Source organism: Propithecus coquereli, unplaced genomic scaffold (genome assembly GCF_000956105.1).
Source record: "Propithecus coquereli isolate 6110/MARCELLA unplaced genomic scaffold, Pcoq_1.0 Scaffold120, whole genome shotgun sequence".
NCBI classification, from domain to species: domain Eukaryota; kingdom Metazoa; phylum Chordata; class Mammalia; order Primates; family Indriidae; genus Propithecus; species Propithecus coquereli.
Genome location: NW_012136081.1, coordinates 5,595,498 through 5,602,354, shown reverse-complemented (window position 1 = coordinate 5,602,354; position 6,857 = coordinate 5,595,498).

The following is a 6,857-nucleotide window of genomic DNA, read 5'->3' as shown; positions in this document are numbered from 1 at the left end:
CACAGCAACCTCAAACTCCTGGGCTCAAGCGATCCTCCTGCCTCAGCCTCCCAAGTAGCTGGGACTACAGGCATGTGCCACCATGCCTGGCTAGTTTTTTCTACATATTTTTAGTTGTCCAGCTAATTTCTTTCTATTTTTTTAGTAGAGATGGGGTCTGCTCTTGCTCAGGCTGGTCTTGAACTCCTGAGCTCAAACGATCTGCCCGCCTCGGCCTCCCAGAGTGCTAGGATTACAGGCGTGTGCCATCGCACCCGGCCCTATATGTGATTTTTGTTCCTTATCCTTTCCCATGTTTTCAAACTTTCCTGCAATGAGCATGTGTTAATTTTATAATCAGAATATAAAATAAACTTCATTAACTTAATTAAAGCCATAAACACTGGCTCCTCCCTCTCCAACTTTTAGCGTCACAGTCCCCAACCTCACTGTATGGCACACAGGGCTGCCCCAGGCCACCTGCACGTTCCCTGGACTCTTCCTTGGCCCCAGCCCAGCTCGTGGGCGGGAGCAGTCTACTGGGGCCGGCCAGGGCTGAGTGGGTGGGAATCCTCACTGCATCCCCCTGCCTGCCAATTGGCTTGCCCACGACAGAGGGGCCTGAGCCACTAGGGAGGGGCAGGCCAGGCCGGCAGTGGGACTCCTAGAGCCTTTCTGCCCAGGAGATCCCACAATCCTGATGGGAGCGGAGGTGGGGAGGCCAGCCGTCACAGTGTCCATCAGCAGCCCCCGTTCTGGTTGAGGGGATGTGGGAGGGAGTTAACATCCTCGACCCTGCACAGGTGATTCGAGCAGCACTTTGTGCAACATGCAGAGGGCAGGACCGCAGGTGCAAATCACAGGTCCCCAGCTCTGCTGCTGACACAGGCTGTGACTCCAGGCCAGGTGCTTAACCTCTCTGAGCCTCAGTTTCCTTATCACAAAATGGGGATGATAGCAGAGTCGCCTGCTGGGGCTACACGGGTGCTCAGTGGCTGGCACAGATCTGTAGGTGCGTAGGCTCCGAGCGCTGGACAAGGAACAACGTGTCCTGCCTGTGGAAATCACGGGTCCCCACCCTGAGAAGCTCGCAAGTTAGTGGGGATTCCCGGAAACAAGCAGAAGTGTCACCATGCTGAGAAGTGCTAGAGCAGAGGTGGAGGCCTGGGACGAGTGGCTGGGCAGAGCCACACAGAGGCCCCCAGTCTCAGCCGGGCGGAGAGGCAGCACAAGGCATTCGAGGCACAGGGAACAGCGTTGAGAAGCATGGAGGCATGAAGGTGAGGCAGGCCCAGGGAGGGGGCAGTAGGAGGAAAGCCCGGCCTGTGTTCCTCCGAGAGGAGGAAGAGGAGTGAATGCAGTCCGATGAAGAGGGCCCAAAGTCCATCCCAGAGTTGGAACTTGACGCTGCAGACAATCTGTCAACATGGGCGGGAGAATTTATTCCCATTCAGTGGTGCCAGGCTTGGAAGATGACTTACCCAGATGACAACGAGGCCTCCCCTTGGGCATATGCCAGGAAGCGGCAGCTCCGGCCACTGCTGCTAACCCAGCCTGGGGCCCTCTGTGCCCTGGGAGTAACACTTATATTTGCTACCTGGTTATCTTACTTAATCCCCAACACAGCCAAGCTGGGCAGCTACTGCTGTCCCCACTACATAGATTAGAAAATGAAACGGTGGTCCCCACAGCTTCAACCACTTGCCCAAGGTGACGCAGTGGCCAGCGAGTAGGGGGCTCGAACCACGTGCCTTGGAGCCCACATGCTTTCCTTTCGTGTAGACAGCAACCGGTGTGCGCAGCTGCTGCCCCTCTGGCCATGTCCATCTTCCAACCTGGCCGGGCCACCCCCACGCCCACTTTGGCCGCAGAGCTCTTTCCGCGGGACCCGCGCAGGGCTGGGCGCTGCTGCCCCCGCGTGGCCGCACGGAGCATCGCAGGCCCGAGGTCCGGGCGCGGCCGGCGACGCCTGCCAGGGTGTCTCGGGCCCTTGCCGGCCTCGGTCTCTTCCTCGCAGAACCGGCAGAGGGCCGCGTGGGGAGCAGAACTAATGGGGCCTTCAGCTCCACCCCTTGACCACTGAGGGACCTCAGGCAAGTCGCCTGCTCCCACCTCAGTTTTCCCTTCTATGAAATGAGCGTAAATTAAGACCCCGAAGGGCTGTTAGGATTCGATGGGCAAGCAGGGCCGCAGTGGCGCTCCCCGAGAACCTAGAAAATGGGCTCGAGAGAACCCGCCCGCAGCCCCGGCTCAGCAGGGCAGCGAGAAGACCTGTGATCCGTCCCTTCCTTGTGTGGCGGAAACAAAGTCTTGGTGCAAAGTCTGCTGCGCACTTTGCTGACTGAGGGGCGGGGGCTCCACATCAAAGGTGCCTGCTGCTCCCAGGGCCTCCGCCCACTCTGATCTTTGGTCGGAGTGGCCATGGGTGTGTTGGAGAATTACCGACAAGCAGGGAAGAACATGTGATCCTGGCCTGCGGAAGGAGGGGGGCTGTGGGAGGTGGGTCCCCACTGCCAGGAACGCCCGAGCACTGGGTCAGCCTCGCCTGCTGCGCCGGACAGGGGCCGAGGGCTAAGGCCCCGAGAGCTGCCTGCGAGCCCTGGGCCTTCCTCACCAGCTTTGGTGAGGACCCCAGTCCTTGTGGCCCTGACACCCCAGCATGTCTATGTTCAGGTTCAATGCCAGGCCCAGCCACTGCTGGCCCTAGGGAGCCGAAAAGCCCCTGCCCACTCCTGCCAGGACCTAGGGGCTGCTGTTCCCTCCAAGATCCCAGGAGGGGCCTTCGCGGGGCTAGTGCTGACCGGAGACCCCCCCCAGCCGTGCCCTCAGCCACAGCCCTGAGACCCACACCCTCCTCTGCCGCCTCCAGGCAAAGCCTCCTGTCCTAGCGCCTTCAACAACTTCCCTTCCCGCCCCTGCTGCCAGGGATGTCCACGGGAAGATCCTGCCAGGATGGAGTTGTGTCCTACAGGAAGGGTGGGGTGACAGCCACCGTGTCTGAACTTCAGGAATGGCACCAAGAGGAAATGAACTGCACAATAGTCCTCCGGTGCAGAGCGCTCATTTGGGGGACCCCTCTGCCTGGGTCAGAAGCCAGCAGATATCATCATCTCGTGTTACGAATGAGGAGATGAGACTCGGAGAGGCGAAGGCCCGTACCCTCCACACCCCAGATGCCTCCATAGCAACCGCGCTTGCTGCCAACTAAGCCTTCCAGAGCGCAGCACCGAGGACCGACGGTGGCCCGCCCTTGCTGATTCCTGGGGCAGGTTGCAGGGGGCTGTACTCGTAGGGGAGAGGCCTGCAGGGGTCTGAGGGTGGCCCAGGCGTGGGCATTCCCACTGGGAGCCTCCACCGAGCTGTCCTCAGGAGGATGCGATGGCTCAGAAAGCCCTGGGCACACCTCGGCCCACAGAGGTCAGGCCTGCGGGCAGAAGGGGCTCTTACACCCAGAATAACTTTCCGGAGTCAGCATGTTCTACCTTGGGAGGGAAACCAAAAAGGCACTTTTCACCAAGTGTCACAAGGGCTGAGACAGCATCCTCTGATGGGCCCTAAATGGACCCCAGCTGGGCCCATCCCCAGGAACGAAGAGATCGGACAGGTGCTTAGCCCGTTACTTCATTGGGATGGAACTTGCATCTGAGGAATGAATCGAGGGTGAATATTTCCAAATGTGCGGCCTAAGAAAAGCTTGGTGGCCTGATGAGCTGTGACAGGCAGTCTTTGAGGGAAGTGGGAGCTTAGCACGTTCTCTGGTCGCTGATTATATTACTGAAGGGTCTAAGAATTACTGTCCTCGTGGTGTCAGAATTCTGCAGAATGACACAGCGATGGGTTCTAACTCGTTCTCTATGAATGAGTTTTCTCAAAGCCCCGATTGGAGTCAGGACCCCGGGGACCTTGTGCTGATGTGCCTTGGGGCCCAGGGCACTGTCCCTTCCCTCTCTGGGGTGGTTTCTCGTGGCCCCTTCATGATGCCTTTTTTTTTTTTTTTAAGTCTTGGTACATTTTTCTCTTAATTGTCTGAATGACTGACTGTGGAGTCTTCAGCTTCTTCCTGTCCCTTCCCAAATCTGGAACCGTGACTTGGACTTGGGACCCGCTGCTGTAGTAAGTGTCCACCAACACAGCTGCTGTGGCAGGCTACCCTGGGTCCCTTCTACTAAGTCCGGCAGCCAGTGCCCTTAGCAAGCCTGAATCCAGCCCCTTGCACCATCCATGCCCTCCGGACCTGAGCCTGGGATGCCATCTCTCCTGCTGCTACCGTTATACCCACCAGCTGACCAGCCCCCGTGGGAGTCTGTACCCTCCCAAGAGTCCCACCCCCTCTCGGCAGCCAGAGAGCTCCTTTGATAAACGTAAATCAGATCTTTTCACTTTATTTGTTCATTCAACAGACATTTGTTGAGCACCTACTATGTGCCAGGCCCTGGTCTAGGCACAGGAAACATACCAGGGAGCGAAACATAGTCTCTGCTTTCGTTGGGCTTCTGTGCTAGTGGAGGGAAGAAAGACAAGCAAACATTTAGTGGGTCAGATGGTCCTTTGTGCAAAGGAGAAAAAGTAAAGCGGAGAAATGGAGGAGGAAGTGCTGGCCAGGGAGGGCAGTGCAGGGGTGTGGTTTGTAGTAATGATTTTCCACAGCCGTCAGGGAGGGCCTGGCTGAGGGGTTGAAGAGATGAGGGAGTGAGCCACGGAGTAAGTGGAGTAAGAGAGTTGCCCCAGCGAGACCAGCAAGTGCAAAGGCCCGGAGGCAGGAGTGTGCCCTGTGAGTCTGAGGACCAGCGGGGAGGCCGCTATGGCTGGAGCAGGATGAGATGGGGGAGGGTGGGCGGATAATGGACTTGAGAAGTAAAGGAAGAGGTGCGGCCACATTGGGCCCTAGCAGGGCCTTGCTTCTATTCTGCCTGAGATGGGAGCCATCATAAGCTCTTGAGCAAAGGCAGGATGTGATCTGACTTGTTTTAACAGGCTCACTGGGGGCTGAGAGGTGACTCAAACCAGGTGGCAGTAGGACAGGTGTGAGAAGAGCCAGGAGCCTGGATCTGTTTGGCAAATAGAGCCAAGAGGTTGTGCTGTGAGGGCTGGGCATAGCGCGGGAGAAGGAATCAGCAAGGGTTTCTGCTGCCTAAATCCCTACCATGTTCCCCACTGCTCTTGGGAATCGTCCTCAGCTCCTCTTCCCAGTCTGAGGTCTGACGTGTGCTGGCCCCAGCCCTCTCCCACTGCACCGTCTGCCTCCTTCCACCCCGTGTAACTCAGCCTTTTAATTTTGGTTTTAGTTTATTGTTTTTAGAGACAGGGTCTTGCTCCATTGCCCAGGCTGGAGTGTAGTGGTGCTGATCATAGCTCACTGCAGCCACAAAGTCTTGGGCTCAAGCGATCCTCCTGTCTCAGCCTTCCAAGTAGCTGGGACTATAGTTGCGTGCACCACCGTGCCCAGCTTTTACATTTTTTTTTTTTTGTAGAGACAGGGTCTTGTTATGTTGCTCAGGCTGTTCTCCAACTCCTGGTCTCAAGGGATCCTCCTGCCTTGGCCTCCCAAAGCACTGGGATTACAGGCATGAGCCACCTTGCCTGGCCAACACTGGCCTTTTGTTGTTTCTCCTCCAAGTCCAGCAGACAGGCTGGCTCCTGCTCCCTTGGTGTTTTCTCTGCCTCAACTGCTCCCCGGTGGTATTTCAAATGTCCTTACCTCCCAAGTCAGAATTTCCTCCAGACGTTGGAGCCCAACATCCTTTGCTTTTCAATCCTCGTGGTCTGTTAATGGTGCTTTTACTTTTTGCTTTTTCTCTGTCTTCTTGTTTCTGTTTGTCTCCGTCCCTAGCATATAAACCCCGTGAGGGCAGAGGTGCTCTGCCTGACCACCAGCCTTGCAAAGTTGTCACAAATACACGAATAACGCACACATTTGTGAGTAGCCAGTTTTCTGTGTGAGGTATCACAAGTCCTCTCTGCACCTGCAAGGTAGGCATCGCTGTCCCCAATTTATAAGGGAGGAAAGGGTGCCTGGAGAGCTTCTATTTCCACCTGCCAAGAGCGTAATGGTTCCAGAAAGCAGCAGAGCCAGAGTCTCAACTTGGGCCCACTGGTTCCAGAGCCCCTCCTGTGCGTCTTCAGGGCTCTGCCTGGGTGAGATTCTCCTTGTCTTAGGCCCTCTTCTGTGCCAGGGTTCCTGGGTAAGCTGACTCTAGTGGGTGCAGAGCGGGTGAGTTTCGCGGGGGAAGTGGGGAGAGAGCAAGCCTGCTTGTTGAAGGACTCCAAGGTGGCGTCTGCAGGCCAAGAGGCGCTTTCTCCCTCAGACACCATAAAGCACATTTAGGACAATGGGTCTACAGCTCAGTCTTTGTGCATCATAATGAATAACTAATGTACAGAGCATACATTTCATTTAAAAGTAAAACGTCAAGCCCACCCCCACTCCTAGCCCAGCCAGCTTCATCCACTTCTGTCCCTGCTTGGTCACCGAGTCGCAGCCGCGCTCCTCTGCCCTCCCCAAGTGAGAACAGGTGTCGCGGGGCTGCCCCAACGGGACCCTGCCCTGCCCTGGTGGCGGCGGTAGCAGGAAAGCGCACAGACCTGGCTTGGGGCCCCTGGCTTCCAGCCTTGAAACTGCCTCGCTGTGTGCCCTTAGGCAACTCCGCTCCTCCTCCCGTGCCTCAGTTTCCCCACTCGTAAAGGCCGGGTCCTCGCAGCTCGCTCTACAGGTGACACACCTGCTTCCGGTACTGACCCGCCGCCGGGCCCCGCAGGCTGCAAACCCTGCGCCCTAGCGCCCAGCCTCCTGGCGGCCGCCCCCAGGACAGGGCGGGGGGCGCGAGGAGGGGCCGCGGGGACCCAGGCCGCGGCGCCCGCCTTGCCCCCAGCCGGCTCCG